Source organism: Pongo pygmaeus, chromosome 16 (genome assembly GCF_028885625.2).
Source record: "Pongo pygmaeus isolate AG05252 chromosome 16, NHGRI_mPonPyg2-v2.0_pri, whole genome shotgun sequence".
Classification (NCBI taxonomy): Eukaryota; Metazoa; Chordata; class Mammalia; order Primates; family Hominidae; genus Pongo; species Pongo pygmaeus.
The window spans coordinates 83,828,787-83,854,529 of NC_072389.2; the positions used below are offsets into that span (position 1 = coordinate 83,828,787).

Genomic DNA, 25,743 nt, shown 5'->3' on the forward strand with positions numbered 1-25,743 from the left:
AGCCAGGATGGTCTTGATCTCCTGACTTTGTGATCCACCTGCCTTGGCCTCCTGGAGTGCCAGGATTACAGGCCTGAGCCACCGTGCCTGCCCATGCCTTGTTAAGTCTTTAAAAAGCTATTCAGATACTTCCTCTGACCTCCTCAAAGCCAATAGTCTTCTGATACAATGGATGGCAGCATTATTCTCAAGGGTAGTTTTGGTTTGTTTTTGTTTTGTTTTTTGCCTCAAGAATTCAAAGTAGCTCACCAAGTTCTGCACCTCTCTCTCTCTCTCTCTCTTAGTGGTAGGAAACATAAAGTATTCCTTCAGATAGGTTGTCTCAACATACCTCTCAATCTTTGGGCCTCTAAAATATTCTCTGATATGGCAGGCTTCAAGAACTTTATAGAGTTTGTCTCTCATCCTTCAGCATGAAGTATTTCAAACCAGCATACTTGCTCCTTCCTGAAAACTAAGTCAAATTATTATTCTGTCATTAATATAATGGGCCAGGATGATGTTCTGTAGAATGCCAAGATGATCAAGGTCACTGCAGACTATAACAACAGTCTTTGGCACTTAGTGTGAGACTATTGCAAAAATAGTTTGCATTCACAAGAGAAAGACAGAAGTGCACATTCACTATCAGTATGAAGGATCTCGCTAAAGCAAGCAGCTTACTTACTCTTCATGTAGCTTTGCTTCCTTTCAGCATGGTGGCCTCAGGGTAGGTTGTCTTCTTACACAGTAGCTCAGTCCCACAGAGGGAACTGTCCCCAGGAACAAGGCAGAAGCTGCATCACCTTTTATGACTCAACAGTGAGAATCACACAGCATCCCTTCTGAACATTACTGGTCAAAGCAAGTAAAGTCCAGCTCAGATTCAAGGGGATTAAAATTAGATTTTGGCCAGGTGTGGTGGCTCACACCTGTAATGCCAGCACTTTGAGAGGCCGAGGCAGGTGGATCACTTGAGGTCAGGCATTCAAAACCAGCCTGACTAACATAGTAAAAACCCCATCTTCACTAAAAATACAAAAAAAAAAAAAAAAAAAAAACACCGAGTGTGGCGGCAGGCACCTGTAATCCCAGCTACTTGGGAGGCTGAGGCAGGAGAATTGCTTGAGCCTGGGAGGCAGAGGTTGCAGTGAGCCAAGATCATGCCATTGCACTCCAGCCTGGGCAACAGAGCAAGGCTCCAAGGCTCTATCTCAAAAAACAAAAAAGAAGAAATTAGATTTCATCTCTTGGTAGGGGAATGACAAGTTTGCATCATAGAAAAGCAATTGGGATGAGAGATACTGTTGCAGCCTTCTTTAGAAAATACAATCTGCCACATCTCTCACAGCAAGAACTATGCTGCCCTGCTCAGGGCATGCTGAGACTGGTTCCTAGTTTTTGGAATAGAGGAAATGAGGGCAGGCAGTAGCAGACCTTGAAGTAATCTTGGAGGGTGTCTACTTCAGAGAAGGACTGTGTAGAGTCTCTAAGCAATGGGAAGCTGTTCTCTTAAACTAATGGGGTGCAGGATACTTCTAGCCTGGAGGGTTCAGGGAATCTAGGGGTTCAAGGTTCTCAAGCATGTCTACCCAGATGCCTGCCTGCACCCCAGTAGTTCTAGGGACTGTTTCCTTCCTCTAGGGCTTTGACTTTTATATCAGAGGCCTGCCTGGACTGTGCCTTCAGTTGGCTTTGTAGTTCTTTTATTCTTGCAATGAACCCCTGAGTGTCATTTTTTTAGAACAGTCTGCCCCCAGTTGCAGGAAATGGAGATTTTTTTTTTTTTTGAGATGGAGTCTGGCTCTCTGTCACCTAGGCTGCAGTGCAGTAACATGATCTCAGCCCACTGCAACCCCTGCCACCGGGTTCAAGTGATTCTTCTGTCTCAACCTCCTGAATAGCTGGGATTACAGGCTTGCACCACTATGCCTGGCTAATTTTAGTATTTTTAGTAGAGATGGGGTTTCACCATGTTGGCCAGGCTGGTTTTAAACTCCCGATCTCAAGTGATCCACTCCCCCCCCTAAAATGCTGGTATTACAGGCTTGAGCCACCACACCCAACTAAGGAAATGGAGATCACTTTAGATCCTTCCAAGGAGGCCTTCTGCCTTTCACTACTATGCTCTGAATGGATAGTTGGATGAATAAACCTGTCCTTCTTTTTTCTCAATTCTTCTAAGGCAGTTAACAAGAAAAAGACATCTCTTCAATTCCTGTGATTATCACAACACGATATCCTTCAGGAGGATTAGCACTACTGCATAAGCTAAGCTTCTCTTTCACCTTTACCTCATCCAAGTACACCATGGGTCAAGTGTAGGTAAATGGAATTCTTCAAAGTGCCAGGGTTTGTCACCACCTTACCACCACCAGTGGGGTTTTTGTTGCTGCCGTACCATTGAGAATATACTTTCTATAGTCACTTCCAGTACCCGTTACCCTAATTTGAGTTCCTCCAAAATCAAACCTTGTGACAAAGCTTTGGATACAAGAGTTTGTCTTGGAAAGGATCCCAGGTAGAGCAAGTGAGTGAGTGTGGAAAGTGAGAGAGTTGAAACAGAAAATTGAATTGAAGAATGGATTATTACTGTGGGCAACTTGGGCTCATTCCCATTTGGGACCTCTGAGGAACCACACAGAATGCCTTGTAATAGTCCCACCAAGGTATGGGATGGTTGGGTATTAATCCACTGATCCTCATTCTTATGGGTTGAGGGGTGTTCAGTCCCCAGCAATTCTAGGATATCTTGTGAGGGTTGGGCAAGCTCTTGTTGTACTGGAGGAAATCCTCAGTCAGAGAAGCAGAATGAGGCAGGTGCTTGAGTGGGCAAGCCATCAGCATGCTTAGGATTCCTAAGTTCACTGCAGGTGCAGGTCATCTCAGTCCAGGGGACATGGGGAAGGGCATCAGGATGGTCTGCTACCTACTCTTCAGTAATTCATATGAAAAAATCAGGAGGCAGTCCCTGTTAAACCTTGTGGACTGAACACATGTGTTTATCACAACTCCATCCTGAAGCTTCTCTGAAATGACTGAAAAGGAATAAAAACAATCTTATAAAACCTGGAAGGATAAAGAGAACAGAAGAGGCAACAACAGACAAGAGCTAGCAACAAAATGTTGGAAGACGGCAGATGGGTGAGCAGTAGCAAAGTTAGCAGAGCAGCAAGAAAGTTTGCTTTGCTGTGAAAAATATCAGAAAGCAAAAGCAATATAGGGTGTTTGTAGCAGAAGCTGTCCCTGCTCTACCTATGTCACCTGGGATCCCTCTGCCATCTCTTTGTAGACCAGCTGAATTCCAGCGTGAATTCTTTCACCAAAGCCAGCATTCTGTTGGGAGGTGCAAGAGAGCCAGAAGCACCTGGGGATTTATGTCCCTTCCCTCCCAGCGCAGCCCTTAACCAATGACTGATGAGGGTGGGGACAGACATACTCCAGCTCTTTTGCCCTCTCACTGGGATGACTTTGAGGTGTGACCTATGGTGTTCCCCCAAGCCCTCTGCGGGAATGAATCAAAATTGCCTTCCATGGGACTTGGCTTGATGTAGTACCCTTACATGGACTCTTTCTACTCCTACTTTCTCATTTCTCTCTTTTCCCTGGGAATATTTCCTAATAAATCACTTTCATGTGCATTTTCCTCTAGTGCAGCACTGCTTGAAGATACTTCTGTTTCAGTGATGTAGGAGTGTGTGTATGTGTGTGTGCACGTGCATGCATTGGGTTATCATTTAACATGAATTTCTTATCATGAAGCCAGTTTGAAAGCCACTGTTCTATACCACATTAAACTGCCTGTTTGTTCACTGAGCTGGAAGTTTTCCTTGATGCCCCAAAGTAAGAACTGTAGCTCAGATTCCAAATCTTACTGCTTATTTGGGCACAGTGACTTAAAACATATTAAATAAAAATGTAGGCTGGGCACAGTGGCTCACACCTGTGATCCCAGCACTTTGAGAGGTTGAGGCAGGTGGATCACTTGAGGTTAGGAGTTCGAGACCAGGCTGGCCAATATGATGAAACCCTGCCTCTACTAAAAAAAAAAAATATATATATATACAAACAATTAGTCAGGTGTGGTGGCATGCACCTGTAGTCCCAGCTACTCAGGAGGCTGAGGCAGGAAAATCACTTGAACCTGGGAGGCGGAGGTAGCAGTGAGTGAGCCGAGATTGCACCACTGCACTCCAGCCTGTGTGATGGAGCAAGACTTTGTCTCAAAATAGCAAACAAACAAGTATTAGTTATGGCTCTAAAGAACGAGGTCAACTTTGACACAATTGGCTGGTCTGGTCTTTGACTTCTTGGGCAGCCAACCATGTTAAATAGCTTTCAAAGTCCAGGTACATTTTAAGATTGATAAATGTGGCATAAATGTTGTGATAGTGTTTTGAGAACAGGCCCCCCAAAATCTGGCTGCAAACTGGCCTCAAAACTGGCCATAAACAAAAACTCTGCAGTACTGAGACATGTTTGTGATGGCCAAGATGCCCACGCTGGAAGGTTGTGGGTTTACCAGGATGAGGGCAAGGAACACCTGGCCCAGCCAGGGCAGAAAACTGCTTAAAGGTGTTCTTAAACCACAACAAAAGCATGAGCAATCTGTGCCTTAAGGACATGTTCCTGCTGCAGATAACTAGCTAGAGCCCATCCCTTTGTTCCTGTAAGGAATACTTTTAGTTAATCTATCATCTATAGAAGCAATGCTTATCACTGGCTTGCCATCAATAAATATGTGGGTAAAGCTCTGTTAAAGGCTCTCTGCTCTGAAGGCTGAGACCTCTGATTTTCCACTCCACACCTGTATATTTCTGTGTGTGTCTTTAATTCCTCTAGTGCCACTGGGTTAGGGTCTCCCTGACCGAGCTGATCTCAGCAATAGTTGATTGTTAATTTTTTTGCAGGCTAGCAGAAACAAGACCAAGTTTGCCTTGTTGCAGAGCCACAAGGTGTGCCTGATCACAGGGCAGGATAGTCACCTAAGGACTCTGGCCCTTGGCTTGGCTTGGATGGAGAGAGGTGAAGTATACAGAATTGCTTTGCATTTGCCCCCAAAGACAAGGTAATTGAGAGAAGGGAAGATAACATACCACATATTCGCTAATGACCAGTGAGACCTAGCAAAGAGGTCACACAAATTTCTGTCAGTCAGATATGTGGGGATCCCAGGGCAGGCCTGACTGCCAGAATTGGTTGGAGGCCATGAGTGGAGGGCTGAGAACATCAGTTCTATAAGTACAGTGGAGATGAAATCTGGAACACATTGCAAAGGAAGGGGCAGGAGACTCATCTTCCCAGGAAAGCCATGGAATCCCTGGCATTGCATGTGTCCATTGATAATCCTTACTTGTCAGTACAAGATGTAACACTGTCTACATGTTTAGAAAAGAACAAAAATATGTTGAAAAATCTGATGGAATGATTAAGACACAAGGAAGAAGATCTAAACTCATCAAATTTAGGATGGAGATGGCTGTGAGTTAAGAATTTACAGGGGGCTGGGTGCGGTGGCTCATGCTTGGAATCACAGCACTTTGGGAGGCTGAGGTGGGAGGATCAGTTGAGGCTTGGAGTTTTAGACCAGCCTGGGCAACATAGTGAGACCCTTTCTCTATTTAAAAAAAAAAAAAAAAAAAAAGCTGAGCATGGTGGTGCACACTTGTAGTACCAGCTACTCAGTGGGCTGAGGGGGCAGGATGACTTAAGTCCAGGAGTTGGAGGCTGTAGTGAGCTATGATTGTGCCACTGCACTCCAGCCTGGGTGACAGAGTGAGACCCTGTGTTGAAAATAATAATAATGTTTAGAGTCTAATATTGTCCCAAAGAAAAGCCTCACTTTCTGATAGGCATGGATATCCTGGACACCCTGAAGGTGTGATGGAGCATGGGGCGTAGGTGTTCATCAGCACCACCAGGGTCTCTGTTAAGCAGAATACTGTGTATAGGTATCAATCCCTGGATGGGAATTCTGTGTACTTATTAATCCCAGAGGAGAACTCTAAACACCTCACCAACTTGTACTACTACTAAGGTTCCTAGATCTGGCAGTTTTCTAGATCTAGCAGGAGGTTTTGCCCAAATCCAGCTGTCAGTGTTGGTGAGACAGAGCACTTGGGCAACATGTCAGGCAAAGCAACTTAATACTCCCAGACAGGCAGCAAGGGCCAACAGAAGTCTGGGATCCATGATGTGCTGGCCCCCCAAGGCTCAGGGAGGCTGCCCACAGTAGACGCAGGCTCGTCTGTATGTGCTCTACTTTGTACCTGATACAGTTTGGATATTTGTCCCCTCCAAATCTCATGTTGAAATATGATCCCCAGTGTTGGAGGTGGGGCCCAGTGGGAGATGTTAGGGTCATGGGGGTGGATCTCTCATGAATGACTTCGTGTCCTCCCCATGGTAATGAGTGAGTTCTCATGCTATTAGTTCACATGAGATCTGGTCGTTTAAAAGAATCTGGCACCTTCTCCTTTCTGAAACTCTTGCTCCTCTTATGTCATGTGACATACTGTCTCCCCTTTTGCCTTGTACCATGAGTGGAAGCTTCCTGAGGACCTCACCAGAAGCTGAGAAGATGTAGGTGCCATGCTTCTTGCAGAGCCTGCAAAACCATAAAACATATGAACCTCTTTTCTGTATAAATTACCCAGATATTCCTTTAAAGCAACACAAACTGGACTAATAGAGCACCACAGCTGAGGGACCCTGAAAGCATTCTGCTCTGGTTTTATACCTCAGAGGCCACTTGGGTTGCTGAGCCAAGCATTGCAGGCTGTTCTAGGAATGACAGAGACAAAGCCTGGAGTATTCTGGGCATTTCCTCCTCATCTCAGCATGTTGCATTCTCCAAACATTCTGCCCAAGAACTGCAAGCAAGAGAGGGTCAGCCAAGGCTATCTGGGGACTTGTCCTCCTGTATGGTTGAAGGATCCTTCAGCACCAGCCACCTCTCTCTCCTGGCTCCATGTTCAGTCTGCTACTTTCTGATTATTACTCCAGGTTGGAGGGATGGCTCATGGACAACACCTTTTCTCATCACTGGGAGGGCATGTTCCCCATTGAAACTTAATCCACTGAGTTGAGACTCAGTCAATATCATGTGTGTTTAGGTTGTGGGAGCCAGTTTTCAGCACCAAACTCTCTCCAAGGTGTTAATATCAAAGCTCCTGGCTGAAATAACACATATAATGGCTTAGCACTGTGCCCAACAGATTCTAGGTGCTTGGTGAATAATGGTTGTTATTTGTCATTAACTCTAGACGCCAAAGCCTGTTGAAAGACGTGTAATTGAGAAATCAATAAGAATGAAATCCAATTTTAAAACTTTCAGGCTGGGCACGGTGGCTCATGCCTGTAATACCAGCACTTTGGGAGGCCAAGGCAGGTGGATCACCTGAGGTCAGGAGTTCAAGACCAGCCTGATCAACATGGTGAAACCCCCATCTCTACTAAAAATACAAAAATTAGCCAGGCATGGTGGCACATGCATGTAATCCCAGCTACTCTGGAGGCTGAGACAGGTGAATTGCTTGAACCCGGGAGGCGGAGGTTGCAGTGTGCCAAGATCACAGCACTGCACTCCAGTCTGGGCAAAAGAGTGATTCTCTGTCTCAAAACAAAATGAAACAAAAAAATTCCAGTAGTTTGTGTTTCTATAACATGTCATTAACAGCCCACATGGGAATTTGAGAAATATCATTATTTGCATCCGAGAGGGATGTAACTGGAAGCTGTGAAAATTAACATCTGAGGGCACAGAGAATAGGCTCAAGTTTACTGTTATGTAGCCCTCCTCCTAGTTGTTGTGTCCCGTTGGAGATGCCCTGAAATCTTTTTTTCTCTAGTCTGTGATCCACCCACCATTTAGGTCTGTATGTGTCCATTTTTAATAAAAATTGCATTCCCACTATGTAATTTTCCCATTGAAAAGCTGGGACACACAAAGCCCTGTTAATCTCATCAAATCCTGATTAGTGGCCCTGCTTCTTGCAACTCATGGAAGAAGACATTTAAAATTAAGACTATGTATATATTCATTGTTCCAGCTTTCCCATCAGTTTAGGAATAGGATTTTATTGATTTGAGTGTGCATTTATTTGGATGTTAGTAATTAGAGAGTTCCACAAAATGGGATAGAGAATACTCAGAAACATACTCATCCTAGACTCTTAACTGTCCTTACCTTCCCATCCAAGCTTCTCAGATTGACTCCTTCTAATGTGTCAAGATTAAACCAAAACCTTCCCTATTGAGAACAAAAATAGACAGTTATCAAGGAGCAGAAACACATTTTTAAATAAGCTCTGAAGATTACCTTCATTGGGCTTAATTTACACCCCAGGGTAAAAGCAGGGTCTGATGTTTGTTAGCACCTGAAATATTCATCCATGGCTACATGAACGAAGTGGGAGGCAAGACGAGTTCTGTTTAGATAAGGGTTTCCAAAATAATTGTACGGTTTAAATAACACAGCTTTATAGTCACAGGAACTCATTCTTAAATTTAAATGTGTATATAAATTCCTTCTTCAGAGAGGCTCATTTGAGACAATAAGAAAACTTTAGATAAAGTTAGATAGAGGAAAGAGAAATAGAAATATAACTTTAAGAGGAAAAATGAAGAAAAGCAAAAACTTAATGATTTGTATAACTGGATGCTGGTAGGGAACAGAGTGCTATGATATTTACATTCCACTGACTATTCTAAAAATGCTGTTACAGTTTTGTTTTAAAGTCAATATTTATTTTTTATTTTATTTTTTTGAGTCAGAGTCTCGCTCTGTCATCCAGGCTGGAGTGGTGCTAGGATTATAGGCATGAGCCACCACACTTGCTTAAACTCAATATTTAGAAGATACTGCAAATTATACCCTTAACAACTATTTAATCTTATAGAACTTGTAGTTATCAATCTAGCAATGGGTGTCTGTGAGGCAGAGGAGGGTTGGGAGGGGACACATAGGGTTCTAAAACTCTTTTGGAGGTACCCGAGCCAAAAAATGTTTGGCAATAGCCACTGTGGGATTTGGAGGCTTAAGTGGCAGAATCTGTCCTCACTTCCCTAAACGTGCATGCTGCAGTATAGTAGCCACTAGCATGTGTGGCTGTTGAGTGCCTGGGACACGTTTAGTCTAAAGGAGATGTGCAGTAAGTATAAAATGTATACCAGGTTTCAAAAACTTTGCATTGGCTGGGTGTGGTGGCTCACGCCTGTAATCCCTGCCCATGAATGAAGCTGCCACAGAAGCAGAGCTGGGTCCAACAGCATGAAATCTCATGATCTAGCTATGGCTGCCTCTGAATGTCCTATCTTCCAACAATAGATACCAATGCTGATCCTCCAATATGGCGCTATTTCTTGAGACCAAATTGCTACTTGGTGACAAGTTGACTACATTTGTTCCCTTTCATCATTGGAGGGCCAGTGATTAATTCTCATCGGAATAGATAGCTCTACTGGTAAAAGTCTGCATTTCTTGCCCACGGAGCCTCAGCCTTCTAAGCTCCCTATTTGGGAGCTTACGGAATGTCTGATCCACAGGCATGGAGTCCCACACAACATAACATCCAACAGGAGATCCACTTCACACTAAAGGAAGCCCATGTCCACAGGGCCAGCTTGTTGTACCACAACCATCCAGAAGCAGCCAGCCTGAAAAAGCACTGCAATAACCTTCTAATTGCCCAACTTCAGTGCCAGCCCAGACACAATATTCTGTAAGAGCGGGTGTCATCCTCCAGGATGCAGCATATGCACTGAATCAAAGACCTGTGGAGGCCTGTCCTCACGCAGGCAGCTGTATCTCCAGTGAGCAGAATGCATGGACCCAGGAACCAAGGGGCAGGAGCAGGTGTGCCTTCCCTTCTACCATCTTCTCATCCCTTCTAATGACTCAAAGGGGACATTTCACTTCCTGGCTGCACAACTGTGGTCTCTGTAGGGTTAGAGCTCCTGGTCCTCAAAGTGGGTGCACTCTAGCCAGGGAGCAAATCCAGAGTTCCATTGAATACAAGGTTAAGGCAGCCTTCCAGGGCACCTTGGGCTCTTTGTCTCCAGAGACCAGCAAGTGAGAAGAGAAGTCACCATCCTGGCAGAAGTAATTTATCTTGATCAGCAAGAGAAGATAAGAACATTTTTATACAATGGGCAGAGGCATTGTGTACATATGGAACTCAGGTGACCTACTTGGGTGCCTCTTAGTATTCCCATGCTCACCTGTACTGTGAAGGGATGCCCTTGTATAGCAACCTTGGCCAGAGATTACTCAGGACTCAGCCTCTGCATTAATGTGATCTGGAACACATCACCAAGTAAGCATCCAAAACTTGCAGAAGTCATAGCCAAGGTAAAGGGCAGTTAGAATACATAGTGGAGAAGAGAGGAAATGAGTGCCAGTTGCAACTCCAAAACTAACAATGGTGATGGGGGTTGAGGTTCATCTGATCTCCCTCTTCTGAGCTTCTCCCCAGGAAGCAAAGCTCACAGTAACTGTGAAGGAGTAGCTCCCTGATCATGCATGGAAAGGTAGCCCACATGGGGTGAACTGCAGTGGTCTTGGATTTGTGCCATTCAAATCTCCCTTCAAGAGAGTCTGTTGCATGGAGAGTAGTTAGCTGACAGCCTCCAGCTGCAGCACCTTCTGGGTCCTGTGCAACATGCACACACTCACACACTGAAACCATGCTGTCTTAAAAGACTGAGCATGGCAGGGATACTAGAGTCTGGCCATTCCTGCCCAACGCAGGACTCCTCTCATGGGAAGTCTTTGCTTTGTGGTTTCTTCTTGAACAGGCTGACTTTCTGACAGCTGCACAGGAAGAGGGTGAGAGTAGGCTCTTCTCACCCTTCTCTACCTCCCTCTCTTGTTTCTTTCATAGGCATCAGACCTGATTTAGAAGGGTTTCCCTTCCTGCTCTCGCTCCCTTGGTCCTTTATCTTTCACAGGCACTTCCCCCAAGAAATCTGCTATGTTTCTAACTCTATCTTGACCTGTGCTTCCCAGAGAGAGAAGCATCCTGACAATCACCCTTTCTTATGCCTGATCCCAATGGGAACCCAGCTTCTATGCAAGCAGCCACATAATAAAGCTCACCTCTCTCCTACAGAGTTGGTTCTAATTATGCTACTAAAATTAAAAGCAAAATTTAATATTCCTCCAAATTTTCATGCCAAGAACACTTAAATTATTAAAATTTGGGGGAAAAGTCCATTTACAGAAATATAATCATTTATATTTTAGTAAAGCACTGTCCCACAAAGTGGGTGTATGTGTAACGTATTTGCTCAAGAACTTTCCAAAAGATCCCCAAACAAACAAGTTTTAATATATTTCTTCAGGTCTCATCAAGTTTTCCTATTCCCACAACTCCTGATTCTAAAACATATGTGTCAGTTTGTCAACCATATAACATGTTAAGAAAATTTTAAATTTTCCTATTGAAAAGGAAACTACCATTATATAAAACACAAATAATCTGATAGTTTTGGAAGGGCTTGTGTAATATATAAATGGTTTCAAGTGTTTTAATTTCATCTACGATCAGACTCTATGCCAACAGAAAACAGAGCGTAAGGTCTATGCCTTATATTTCATGTATCCCTCTGAGCCCCAGGAACTCCGCCTGTGATTAACAAGTTTCAGGCTGGGCACAGTGGCTCATGCCTGTAATCCTAGCACTTTGGGAGGCTGAGGTGGGTGGATCACCTGAGGTCAGGAGTTCAAGACCAGCCTTGCCAACATGGTGAAACCCTGTCTCTACTAAAAATACAAAAAATTAGCATGGCATGGTGGCAGGTGCCTGTAGTCCCAGCTACTCAGGAGGCTGAGGCAGGAGAAGGCTTTAGCCTGGGAGGTGGAGTTTGCAGTGAGCCGAGATCACACCACTGCACTCCAACCTTGGTGACAGAGCGAGACTCTGTCTCAAAAAAAAAAAAAAAAAAAAGTCTCAATAAACAACTAATTTATTTAATCTCTCTCCATTCTCTCCTTTCTTCTACCACCACTCTAGGATAATAGCCATTATACCTCTTAAGCCCAATTCATTTTTTCCTTTTCTTTTTTTTGGTTATTTCATTTTTATTTCATAATCATACACTCAAGTCTGCAATCCAGCTAGGCACGGAAGGGAACAAGGAAAACATGGAGCCCAAAGGGAACTGCAGCGAGAGCACAGAGATTCTAGGATACTATGAGCAAATGGGGTTCAGGGTGCTCTCCTGAGCTACAGAAGGAATGGTCTGGTGGTTAAGATAAAACACAAGTCAAACTTATTAGAGTTGTCCACAGTCAGCAATAGCGATCATCTTCCTGGTCTTGCCATTCCTGGACCCAAAGCACTCCATGGCCTCCACAATATTCATGCCTTCTTTCACCTTGCCAAAGACCACATGCTTGCCATCCACCACTCAGTCTTGGCAGTGCAGATGAAAAACTGGGAACCGTTTGTGTTGGATCCAGCATTTGCCTGGACAAGATGCCAGGATCTGTATGTTTTAGAATGAAGTTCTCATCATCAAATTTCTCCCCGTAGATGGACTTGCCACCAGTGCCATTATGGCGAGTGAAGTCACCACCCTGACACGTAAACCCTGGAATAATTCTGTGAAAGCAGGAACCCTTGTAACCAAATCCTTTCTCTCCAGTGCTCAGAGCATGAAAGTCTTCTGCTGTCTTTGGAAACTTGTCTGCAAACAGCTCGAAGGAGACGTGGCCCAAGGGCTCACCATCGACGGCGATGTCAAAGAACACAATGGGGTAAACCATGGCCGACAGTACACGGCTCCCAATGGCAGTGGCATCTGCAAAGCCTCCTTGGTTTTCTTTTTCTCAATATTCCTAAATATTTAAAATTATTATTTTTAAATTATATCAGCAAGTCTGCTTATCTTGAAAAGTAAAATATATCCATATATATATATATAAGAGTAACATTAATAACCTTCTTCCAGTCCCTTCCATCCACACCCCATAAATAAGCAATGGTAACAGCTTGATGTACCCTGGTCCATATATTTCCTTATGCTTGTACAGACCTATAAAAATTGGTATATTCATGTATAGTGTGTTTTATGATTGATCAAAAAAATCACACTTAAGGAATGTGGTTTTTTTCATCTCTCTGTCTCAGTGAGTCTCTGGATCAATATTTTTAAAAACTACATCATATTCCAAGTTATTGGTAAAACCACAAATTATTCAGTTTGCTTATTCCTGAGTTCTAATGACATTGAGTGTATTTTCATAATATTATAAAACACGTTTCCCTCCTGTGCATTGCATGTGTTCATATTCTTTATTCCTTATATTTAAATTTCTAAACCATCAGAACCTTATTTTTGTGAATGGCATGAGACAGTGGATTTAGTTTTGTTTTGTTCTAGATTGACGGCCAGTTTATATTTAAAAAATTAACCTTTTCCCACTGAATTGAAATAGTACCTTGTCCATATTTTATGTTCTTATATATACTTACATTGATTTTGGGATCAATTTCTGATCCACAGATACATTTTTATTCATCTTTTAATGTTGTTTTGATTATAGTGACTTTATAATGTAGGTTAATATTTGGTAGGGCAATTCTCCCTGTTTCTATTTTTTATTTTCATAGTTTTCTTGCCTATTCTTGGACACTCATTTGTTTTTTCATTTCAACTTTACGTTCATTTCATGTAGTTTTTGTAAAATAACTTGCTATGGTTTGAATGGTCGTGCCTTCCCCAAATTCCTATGTTGAAATTCTAACCGCCAAGGTGACAGTATTAAAAGGTAGAGCTTCTGGGAGGTAACTATGTCATGAGGGTAGAGCTCCCATAAACAGGATTAGTCCCCTAATAAAAGAGGCCCAAGGGAGCTTGCTTGTCCCTTCCCCCATTGAGGGCATAACAAGAAGGCACCGTAAATAAACAATGAAATGGGCTCTCACTGGACACTGACCTGCCTGTGCCATGATCTTGGACTTCCCAGCCTTCAGCATTAGGAAAAGTTAGTTTATGTTGTTTTGTAGCTATCCAATCTATATTTTGTTAAAGCAGCCAAAATGGACCAAGACATAATTCACTGTGATTCTAATGGGAATTGCATCATAGTTATACATTAATTTTTCTAAGAATTAACATTAACACTATCCTTTCTGGAGTACTGGCATGTCTCTCCACTTGCTTAGATCTTGCTTTCTGTCTTTAAAAATGATTTCATATACAAACATTCTTAGCCATTATTATTCTTGTTATTGTTTGTTTTTTGTTTTGTTTTTTCTGCATTTTAGCAGAGACAGGGTTTCACCATGTTGCTCAGGCTGGTTGCAAACTCCTGAGCTCAGGCAACCCACCCACCTCGGCCTCCAAAATTGCTAGGATTACAGGCGTGAGCCACCGCGCCTGGCCTATTGTTGTTTTTAATCATGATTTTTTTTTTTTCTTGAGACAAAGTCTTGCTCTTTCAACCAGGCTGGAGTGCAGTGGTGCAATCTCAGCTCACTGCAAGCTATGCTTCCCAGATTCACAGCCATTCTCCTGCCTCAGCCTCCCAAGTAGCTAAGACTACAGGCACCTGCCAACACACCTGGGTAATTTTTTTGTATTTTTAATAGAGACAAGGTTTCACCATGTTAGCCAGGATGGTCTCGATATCCTGACCTCGTGATCTGCCCACCTCAGCCTCCCAAAGTGCCAGGATTACAGGTGTGAGCCACGGCGCCCGGCCGATTTTTTTTTTTTTTTTTTTTGTCTTTGAGATGGAGTCTTGCTCTGTCACCCAGGCTGCAGTGCAGTGGTACAATCTCAGCTCACTGCAACCTCCACCACCTAGGTTCAAGCAATTCTCCTGCCTCAGCCTCCAAAGTTGGTGGGACTATAGGTGCATGCCACCACACCTGACTAATTTTTGTAGTTTCAGTAGAGATGGGTTTCACCATATTGGTCAAGCTGGTCTCAGACTACTGACCTAAAGTGGTCCACCCACCTTGGCTTCCCACAGTGCTGGGATTGCAGGTGTGAGCCATCACACCCAGCCTTATCATGATTTTAATTTAAAATTGTATTATTAAATATTTCAAATATACAGAGAAATAAAAAATAATATTGCAGGCAACCCTCCTCTCATACTCACTAGATTTTAACATTTTCATATATTTATAGAATGTGATGACATTCTTTCATCTTCCCCCTTTCTAGATATGTGACTAGTGTCTAGAAGCCAGTGGGTATAATTTCCAGACATTTAAACATTTTTTAAATGTATTTTTGCATTTCTAAATAATAGATAATGGTTTTATATGTATTCCTATGTAATATATAATGCTTTTATGTGTTATTTAAAAAATAAATTTATATCCATGACTAGTTATTCCTCATATTGAGAAAGGCTAATGATTTTTATGTACTGTATATATCTTGATTTGAGATATTAAATTATTTTAATTGTAGTATTTATCTTAGTAAAATCTTAGATTGTCTCTGTTCTCTATTATATACAAAAATATTCAATTTTACCTTTCTTGTACAATATACATACCAATTGTTTTTTTTTTCAGTTTAATTAGCTAAATATTTTAAATAATGTTGACTAACACTGGGGAAAGCAGCATGTTTTTCTTGATTTCAATGGAAATGACTTCAGAAATTCTAATATAATGCTTCTGTTAGTTTTTATAAGCTTGTCATATTTAAGCTAGACTTTTAACTTATTTTTTTTTAGGATAATGTTTCACTGAATCCTCACAGTGATCCGAAGAGGCATGTATTAGTCCATTTTCACACTGCTGATAAAAACATACCTGAGACTGGGAAGAAAAAGAGGTTTAATTGGACTTACAGCTCCACATGGCTGGGGAGGCCTCAGGATCATGGCAGGATGTGAAAGGCACTTCTTACATGGTGGTGGCAGGAGAAAATGAGAAGCAAAAGCAGAAACCCCAATAAACTCATCAGATCTCATGAGACTTATTGACTATCATAATAACAGCATGGGAAACACCAGCTCCCATGATTCCGTTACCACTTCCTGGGTCCTTCCCACAACATGTCGGAATTCTGGGAGATACAATTCAAGTTGAGATTTGGGTGGGGACACAGCCAAACCATATCATTCCACCCCTGGCCCCTCCAAATCTCACGTCCTCACATTTCAAAACCAATCATGCCTTCCCAACAGTCTCCCAAAATCTTAACTCATTTCAGCATTAACTCAAAAAGTCCACAGTCCAAAGTCTCATCTGAGATAAGGGAAGTCTCTTTCACCTATGAGCTTGTAAAATCAAAAACAAACTAGTTACTTCCTAGATACAATGAGGATACAGGTATTGGGTAAATACGGCTGTTCCAAATGGGAGAAACTGACCAAAACAAAGGGGTTACAAGGCCCATGCAAGTCCAAAATCCAATAGGACAGTCAAATTTTAAAGCTCCAAAATGATCTCCTTTGACTCTATGTCTCGCATCCAGGTCACACTGATGCAAGAGTTGGGTTCCCATAATCTTGGGCAGCTCCACCCCTGTGGCTTTGCAGGGTACAGCATCCCTCCCGGCTGCTTTCATGGGCTGGCATTGAGTGTCTGCAGCTTTTCCAGGCACATGGTGCAAGCTGTCAGTGGATCTACCATTCTGGGGTCTGGAGGACAGTGGTCCTCTTCTCACAGCTCCACTAGGCAGTGCCCCAGGAGGGACTCTGCAGGGGGGCTCTGACCCCACATTTCCCTTCTGCACTGCCCTAGCAGAGGTTCTCCATGAGGGCCCCAAGAAGCAAACTTTTGCCTGGGCATCCAGGCATTTCCATACATCTTCTGAAATCTAGGTGGAGGATCCCAAACCTCAATTCTTGACTTCTGTGGACTCACAGACTCAACACCATGTTGAAGCTGCCAAGGCTTGGGGCTTCCACCCTCTGAAGCCACAGCCTGAGCTGTACATTGGCCCCTTTCAGCCACGGCTAAGTGGCTGGGACATAGGGCACTGAGACCCTGGGCTGCACACAGTACAGGGTCCCTGGCCCTGGCCCACAAAACCATCTTTTCCTCCTGGGCCTCTGGGCCTGTGATGGGAGGGTCAGTCATGAAGGTCTCTGACATGGCCTGGAGACATTTTCCCCATGGTCTTGGGGATTAACATTAGGCTCCTTGCTACTTATGCAAATTTCTTCAGCTGGCTTGAATTTCTCCCCAGAAAATGGGTTTTTCTTTTCTATCACATAGTCAGGCTGCAAATTTTCCAAACTTATGCTCTGCTTCCCTTATAAAACTGAATGCATTTAATAGTACCCAAGTCACCTCTTGAATGCTTTGCTACTTAGAAATTTCTTCAGCCAGATACCCTGTATCTTCTCTCTGAAGTTCAACATTCCACAAATCTCTAGGGCAGGAGCAAAATGCCACCAGTCTCTTTGCTAAAACATAACAAGAGTCACCTTTGCTCCACTTCCCAACAAGTTCCTTGTCTCCATCTGAGACCACCTTAGCCTGGATTTTATTGTCCGTATCACTATCAGCATTTGGAGCAAAGCCATTCAACAAGTCTCTAGAAGTTCCAAACTTTTCCACATTTCTCTGCCTTCTTCCAAGCCCTCCAAATTGTTCCAACCTTTGCCTGTTACCTAGTTCCAAAGCACTTCTACATTTTCAGGTATCTTTTCAGCAATGCCCACTTTACTGGTACCAATTTACTGTATTAGTTCATTTTCACACTTCTGATAAAAACATACCCAAGACTGGGAAGAAAAAGAGGTTTAATTGGACTTACAGTTCCACATGACTGGCGAGGCCTCAGAATCATGGTGGGAGGTGAAAGGCACTTCTTACATTGGCAGCGGCAGGAGAAAATGAGAAGCAAAAGCAGAAACCCCTGAAAAACTCATCAGATCTCATGAGACTTATTTACTATCATGAGAATAGCACAGGAAAGACCAGCCCCCATGATTCAATTACCTCTCCCTGGGTCCCTCCCACAACACATGGGAATTCTGGGAGATACAATTCAAGTTGAGATTTGGATGGGGACACAGCCAAACCATAACAAGGCAGGAATTATTATTAACCCATCTTCCCAATAAGGGAACTGAGGCTGAAAGGAAGGGATTTACCCAGAATCACACAGCTGGGAAATAAGCAAGCCAGGACTTGCATCAGGCGTGATGATCCCAAAGTCCAGGCATGCCCTTAACCCCCAGGGAGGGTGGGGCTTTGCCCATCTGCCCTCACTGCCTGCCCTGTCTTGTAGGAACATCTACAAGGATTATCGGCAGCTGGAGCTGGCCCGTGAGACACAGGAGGAAGTGAACAGCTGGAAGTCCTCCTTTCTGAGGGCTGGCATGTACCTTGAGTGTGTTGGGGTGAGCAGCAAGGCAAAGAGAGGAGGGTCAAGCTGCTGATACTAGGGGGCCCTGGGTCACCATCCACAGTGATGCCAAGTCATGCCATGTTTCTGAGCACTTATTTCACTCAGAAATAACTAGGAATCCTCCCCACTATCTACTCTGGGGGTGAGATCAGAGTTAAGTCTTCTGGTCCTCCCATCCTTCTCCAGTGGCAGTTCTGTGTCTCCGTCTCTGCCACAGATGGCATTTCCTGCATGCCCTTTTGATGATGGTGGTTTCCTGTGACTGCCTTCTCTTTTCTCCCCTGTTTCACTGGCAATGTCTAGAGGAGCCTTACAGTTGGGGTGCAGTGTCCCAGGTTCACTCAACCTCTCCCCTTTTCCTCTCTGTGTGTGTCTACTTTGGCTGTGCTCCCTGGTGCCAGCAGTGGTGGCAGTGTTGGTGTGTGGGCCTCCCAGGATAAGAAGAAAGTGAGTGTGACCCTCTCTTGCTTCCTGCCAGGCATCTGCAGCCTGGCACCAGCTCTGACCAGGTCTTTAAGCAAATGACCTGCAGATGTTCTTTTCTCATTTCTGGATTGGGAAATTGAGGCAAATTCTGGGCACTGTAGTCAGAAACAAGATGAGGCTGAATCAGGGGAGTCTGGGGTCCTGAGAGATACAGGTATGGGCAGAGACCTGAAACCCTTTAGAGCTTGTGGGGGGCTGGGTGTCTGTTTAGGCCAGTTGCTTCTCTCTGTGCATCAATGTTCCAGGTACCCTTGCAGGGGATGCCTGGAGCCTGGCTACATGACCTGGCCACCCTGATGCCCTTGTGCTCTTCATGACAGGCCAGCAAGACCGAGGGGAATGGCTCTGACAGCTTCATGCATCCACGGACCACAGCTGGAGCAGCAAGTGGAGACCATTCAGAACCTGGTGGACTCGTACATAACCACTGTCAACAAGAACGTGCGGGACCTCACGCCCAAGACCATCAACCACCTCATGATCAATAACGTGCATAGGCCGCCTCATGGGGGTAGGGGGCTCCTGTGGCACTGGGGACCCAGGTGGCCAGGTTGGCCTGGGGGAGATGCCGACCAGCCTTATGGGACCAGCCTCAGAAAGGGAGGCACGGTTCAGACCAGAGTTGTCCAATAGAAATATAATGGGGGATTACAATGGCTCATGCCTGTAATCCCAGCACTTTGGGAGACCGAGGTGGGAGGATCGCTTGAGCCCAGGAGTTCGAGACCAGCCTGGGCAACATAATGAGACCTCATCTCTACACAGACATTTAAAAAAATAGCTGGGCTTGGTGGTGGCACGTGCTTGTAGTCCTAGCTACTTGACAGGCTGACGTTGGAGGATCACTTTGAGCCCACGAGGTTGACACTGCAGTGAGAGGTGATCTCGCCCACTGTACTCCAGCCTGGTGACAAAGCGAGATCCTAGCTCCAAAAAGATTTTAAAAAACTGAGTAGACAGAGTCCCCTCCCAGATCTGTGACCTTAGACAGGTGACTTTTCCTCTGGACCTCAGTGTCCTCATCTGAGTGAGAAAAGGGCGGTGGAGAGTCGGTGTAGAAGCCTGTCTGAAAAGCCATACTCCGGGCTCCAAGTCCAGCACACAGTCCCAGCAGAGCCCAGCGGGGCAGCCAAGGCGGCCAGGGCGGCACAGGCATCAGGTCCCAAGCTCCTTCCCTCTTTGCCCACTCTCAGACCAGGGAGTTCATCTTCTCGGAGCTGCTGGCTAACCTGTACTCGCGTGGAAACCAGAACACGCTGATGGAGGAGTCGGCAGAGCAGACATAGCAGCGCAACCAGACGCGGCGCATGCACCACGTGCTGAGGAAGGCGGCCAGCATCATCGGTGACATTAACACGACCACTGTCAGCACGCCCAAGGGGGCCGTGGATGACTCCTGGCTGCAGGTGCAGAGCGTCCCGGCTGGACGCAGGTACCAGAGCCGACCCCCACGGCCCCAAAGCCCCCGAGTCCGGGCCGCAGAAGTGCAAGACCAGGCAGTGGCGCGCCCTCTCCAGGGTGGCTCCCACTTGAAGCGAGAGGCGGAGCTTAGAGAGGGCGGGGCTTGCCGTGGAGTGGGGCTGCAGGGCCGGGTGGAGCTGGGACATTGGCGCCGATAGCGGTGGGGGCTGAAGCTCCGGCGACCGCCTGGGGCCGGCAGGGAGGGCCTTGCATGCATGGGCATGGCCGGCAGTGGGCTGGGGCGGGGCCTCAGGGTGGGCGGGGCCTCCCGTCTCTCCTCTCTCTTCCTCCCTCCCTGTCGCCGGCAGGTCACGCAAGTCCAGCCCCACGACGGAGCGCCGAGCCCCCGCCATGCCCCCAGCCCGGCCCGGGTCGCGGAGCCCTGCTCCTGGGCCCCCGCCTGCTGGGTCCGCCCTGGGGGAAGCGCCCCTCCTACCCTCCAGGCCGGGGGCTTCCCCTGACCCCTTCTGCCCTCCCCTGGCAGGTGTCCTCGCGGCCTGCCCGGGGTCCCCAGGTGAGTAGGGGCTGAATAGGCGAGAGAGGCCGCCGGACGGGCATGGCCGGGAGGGAAATGCGGCGGGATTCTAGAGCATCGGACCTGGCCGCCAGAACTGGCCGTCTCCATCCCCGGCAACTCGGACCGTGGGTGCCGGAGCTCTGAGTGGCCGAGAGCTGGCGGAGCCTGCCCCCAAAGGAGCACTGAGTCCCGGAGGTGGTCGTTTTTGGAGAGGGGGCTGTGGGGCTCATCCCACCTGCCCCCTTCTTTCCAGCACTTGCATGGCGCTTCTCTGTATTTTCACTCTTGGCGGCTGCCCAACACGTTGCATTTCTCCTCCTTTCTTCTTCTCGCTGTCCTCCATCCTCCATTCTATCCAACTCCTCTCCAAGCCCCTGGGGAGCCTACCTCAGGTCAGAGAGTCTGAACCCCGAGATGCTCTGGGTGTGTGCATTTCGTTCAGCTACCCTGATGTCCCCACTTCCAAGTCCTGACTCCTTTGAGCCATCCCAAAGGGTGTCCGGGGCCACTGGCCCACAGGAGCAGAGGCCAGGCTGTGACTGTGAGCATCAAGGTGTGTGATGTGTGTGTGGGCTAGCACACGAGTGTGAGTGTAAGAATGGCACCAGGCCTGGGCCAGTACAGGAGCCTGGAGGCCATGAGCAATCTGATTTTTTCCTCCACCCGCACCCCGCCCCCGCCCCCGCCCCCGCCCCACCTTACCCGGTCTAAACCAATGTGGTAGGGGTGGCTGCAGGGGCAGGGATGGGAGAGTCTCAAGCCTGCTTCACTCCCAAAGATTTCTAAGGAAAAGCGTTCTGCATCCTCTGGCTTGGCCTTGTTGGCCCATGGCCCTCTTTCAAGGACATTCACTGTGATTCCCAGTGTGCCGTATCCACTGGCCACGTTCTCTAAGGAAGAACAATAGCATCTGTTTTTGTCTTCAAATGACTGTAGGGTAGGGCTGTGGGTTCAGCGCCCATAAAGCAAAATGAGGCAGGGGTTGGGGCTTGCCCTATGATGCGCTGATGACCCACGGAGATGGGTAGGGGCAAGCAGCATAGCATTGGGCAAGAGCACTGGACTGGGAGTCCAGAGATGCTGCTTCACCCTGGGGCTTTAGGCAAGTCTCTTTCCCTCCCAGAGCCTCAGCATCCTTTCTATCAAATGATGACTTTCTGCCTTTCTCCCAGGGTGGCTGTGGGGATCAAGGGAGACAGTGGCCATAGGGATGCTGTGTTAACTGCAGATGCGGCCATAGGAGCACTTTGCTAACTGCCAATGTGAGTTCAGACTCCAGAGTATTTGACACCCAGGTTTATGGTGAGGTGTGACATATGGGATGTAAGGCTTGATGCCTGCTCCGACTCCAGTCTTGCTAACACATGAGAAACATTTGGCAAGTCATGACCCTGCCTTGGGGAAAAGAGCAGTCTGTGAGAGCTTCTTCAAGGCAGCCTGGCTTCAACGCAGTCCGGGGCATGACTGAGATAGAATTATGTGGCGAGGAATTGAAGGGTATCTGGGTAAAGAGCTGCAGTGTGGGCAGTGTGGGCAGAGGTGTAGTGTGGGCCGCATCCAGGACAGCCACTGGCCAAAGCAGGGAACAGAGACGGAATGAGGAAGAGCTCTGTGGGGAGGGTGGGGCATAAGGTGGAGAACCTTCCAAGTCCAAAGAGTATGACTTGTTGGGGCTCAATGCTGTAGGTAGTAGGGAGCCATGGAAATCTCTTAGGTGGAGAAATGACAGCTGGACATTAGCGAGCAAGCCCTGTCTCCATAAGCAACACGGGTGGTCCTCTGAGCACGCCAGGCACGAGTGTGCAAGGAGCTAGTGCAAATGCCTTTGTGTGTGGGTGAGCTTCCGTGTTGTGACTCTGCCCATGTGTGTGCTTCAGTGTGCTGAGTGGCTGCATGGCCCAGATCTGTGCTGCACGTGCCAGCCAGTGAGGGTGCGTGCTGAGCACCGGGAGGTGGCGGGGAAGGAGGCGTATGCATGTTGTGGGCATGTGTGTTAGCATGTGCATGCCAGCTGTGGGGCCTCACAGCATGTGTGTGCACACCCCGGCATGTGCCTGTGTGTGTGTCCCCCACCCCCAGGCCTGCCCCACCCATGCGTGTGACCTGCCATGTTGATCTGATGCTTTCAGAATCACTATCAGTGGCCACTGAGGAGCATCAGCCATGGTAGGTACATGCCTCACCGCCTGCTGCATGAACGGTGTTCCTGCCCCACTGCACCAGCTCCACACGGGGGCACACCTGGGACCTCAGATCCAGGCTCCCTGCCCCTCCCTTCTGGAGCTGCAGATTTGCTCTTTCCTCTTTCTGTTCTCGTGCTGCTGGCTCTCTCATTTCCCTTCCCTGTGAGCCATGGGACTCAGTGCCACTGCCCAAGGCCTCCATGGCTGAGCCTGGGGGCTCTTGGAACAGGCTCCATGCCCAAGCTGGCAGACATGGGTGCTCTCTGTAGTCATCAGAGAGGGCAGAGAGCTCGTGGTTTATGGTGTAGGGGCTGGGAGCTTGGACGGGGTTGTGTGTGGGGCTGGACTCTGAGGCGGCCAGAGGTCTAGGAACGTCATCCTGGGCACGCCGTACCTGTCGTGCAGTCTGAGTCATGCTGCGGGGTCAGGGTATCCAGCTCCCAGCCTGAGAGTGCCGAGAGCCAAACCCACTGCAGAGCAGGGGTGATAGTCAGGGTCCCACCTCCTCTATCTGTTGGCCATCCAGTGGTGACCTAGGATAAAACCTTAAGAATCCCATACACACGGTCATCCCACAACACACTTCACAGGCCAGGCAGGAACACACAGCCCCCTTCCTTCCCTGCCAGGTACCACCGTAGCTGCTAGCGTGTGACTGAAGGCAGGGTCCCTGGCCCCCACTGAAGCACGATCACCGGCCAGCAGGCTCATGCACCTTGGCCTGTTGTTCCTAGGGGTCGCCTGTGCTATTCAGCCAAGGGGACCACAATGCAGTGCCTGCTGGCCCAGCTGAGCTCCGCCTAGCGAGCCCACCTGCCTCTCCTGGCATGGACTCTTCCCTCTTCTGCTTTTCCCAGCAGGAAGGGCCCAGCTTCACCTATGAAACCTGCAGCCACACCCCACCCTGCAACCAGCTGAGGCTCCCCTCTTAGACGTGTAAGTTTATGGCCAGTGGCATCTGGCTACCTATCCTCCATGCCTCCCCCAGGGTCCCTTCAGAGGACCCTGGACTTTCTCACCACCCAGAGGGGTCTCTGACACTCACTCCAGCCATCCATCCCTTATAGCTTCACCGTTTTGGTTCAAGCAGTGTTCCCTATCAGGCCAGGTGGCTGTTGGGTGGGGCTCTCCAAGCAAGAAGTGGCCCTGGGCCAGTGGGTTGGAAGGCAGGGTGACCAGAGAAGAGAGAAACCCGAGGGGACTGAGCATTGGTCTGAACTGTGGGTGCACTGCCTGGGTGCCATGGGAGAGGCCAGCGTGTGTGGGGTGGGGAGGGCTGCCGCAGCCCCCAGGCATTACCTATGAAGCTCTGGCTTCTCCCTCCATCTTCCTCCCCTTTCCCTTCCAGCCCCTCTTTTCCAGGAACCTTTGCCACACCTGCACCTGCGCCCTCCCCTCCCCGGCCCTCCCACAGCTGCTGCTGCATGCCCGTGCTCTGCGCTTGCCTCACCAGCTCTCTGCTTGCTTTTCTCTCTCCTATTTTCTCTCTGCTTCTCTCCAACTGCCAGCTGATTGGGTTAGGCAAGTCCATCCCATCCTGAGGGCCCCAGCCCCATTTCAACCTCTAAACAGATCCTCCGCTTCTCAGGGGGCCTCCCTTTCCAAGCCTGCCTGGGCGGGTGTCCTGTGACTTGACAGTGGCTCCCCAGCCCCAAAGCCAGCCCCCTTCATCTGTGACTTAGTCTGTCATAGTGGTGAGCTGACCCATCCAGGTGTGACCGTTGCTGAAAACTTGTGGCCCCTCTGTGGTATGTCCCTGCCCTGTTCTATAAATAGCTATAAATACTCATATATATATAGATATATAGATATATATACCTACACATGACCGACCGCCTCGCCTCTAGCACTGGGAATCAGTCACCCTGCTGTCCTTGTGCAGTCTTCTGGCCCAACAAGAGGAAGGTCTCCCCTGACACTGCACCTCCAAAGTGTGCCACCTCCATTGAGCCTCCATGTCATGCGCGGGCTATGGACAGCCAGCCCCCGCCATCCCTCCCACCCCCCACCAAGCATGGGGGTGCTGTGCAGGCAGCTGTGTGGCCTGACAGTCTCTACCAGTCCTGCTGTCCCTCGGCTGAGAATCAAACCCATTTCTGGATGACGGGGAATGTGTCCTCTGCTGGCTGTGTTCTCTGTGGAGCTCAGGGGAGGGAAAAAGCCAAGCCATTTCTGGGGTGCTGTTGGGAGCGGTGAAAAGGCCACACCTTTTCCAAGGGACACTTTTCCTGGAAAGCCCCTGGAGCTTAGCTGGCTCTTATCCTGTGAAGCCAACTCTGGCCACTAGGGGGCAGGGCCATAAACTCAGCCTGGAGGAGCCTGCGGGGCAGCTGACACTCTAGAGGGGCAGACACAACAGGCCACCCTGTGCAGACAGGAGAGGGAGGCAAGGGGACGGAACGGAAGAAGCCTGGGGTGGATGGAAGTCAGTGGCCTTGGGTGCTGGTATCTGCCTTCCCAGCCATCACTAGATCAGGCTTCTGAGCCTGTTGGCTGTCAGGGCCGGACTGTGCCCCATAGGTGCCACAGCAGAACCCATGCAATCCACCAGGTGTCACCAGGCAGCATACAGGTAACAGGCCTGGAAGGTCCCCAACAGCCCAGCTGGACATGCTCACTCTGGGGCTCTTCATTCAGTGGCGCAAACTCCAGGACCCAGTGAGGGAAAAGGGAACCCACCAGGCTGAGCACTATGGCTAAATCTATTTATTCCAAAATGAAAAGCAAAATCAACAGGAGTCGCATCACCAAGGCAGCCAGGACACTATCCCCACCTCCTTC

General features: G+C 47.6%; 2 pseudogenes; one reads left to right on the forward strand and one right to left on the reverse strand.

The window, feature by feature from the left end:
• Positions 1 to 12,065: 12,065 nt before the first annotated feature.
• On the reverse strand, positions 12,066 to 12,763 carry LOC129013983 (peptidyl-prolyl cis-trans isomerase A-like; annotated as a pseudogene).
• A 5,296-nt stretch (positions 12,764 to 18,059) lies between these two features.
• On the forward strand, positions 18,060 to 25,158 carry LOC129013876 (dynamin-1-like; annotated as a pseudogene).
• The last annotated feature ends 585 nt before the right edge of the window (positions 25,159 to 25,743 follow it).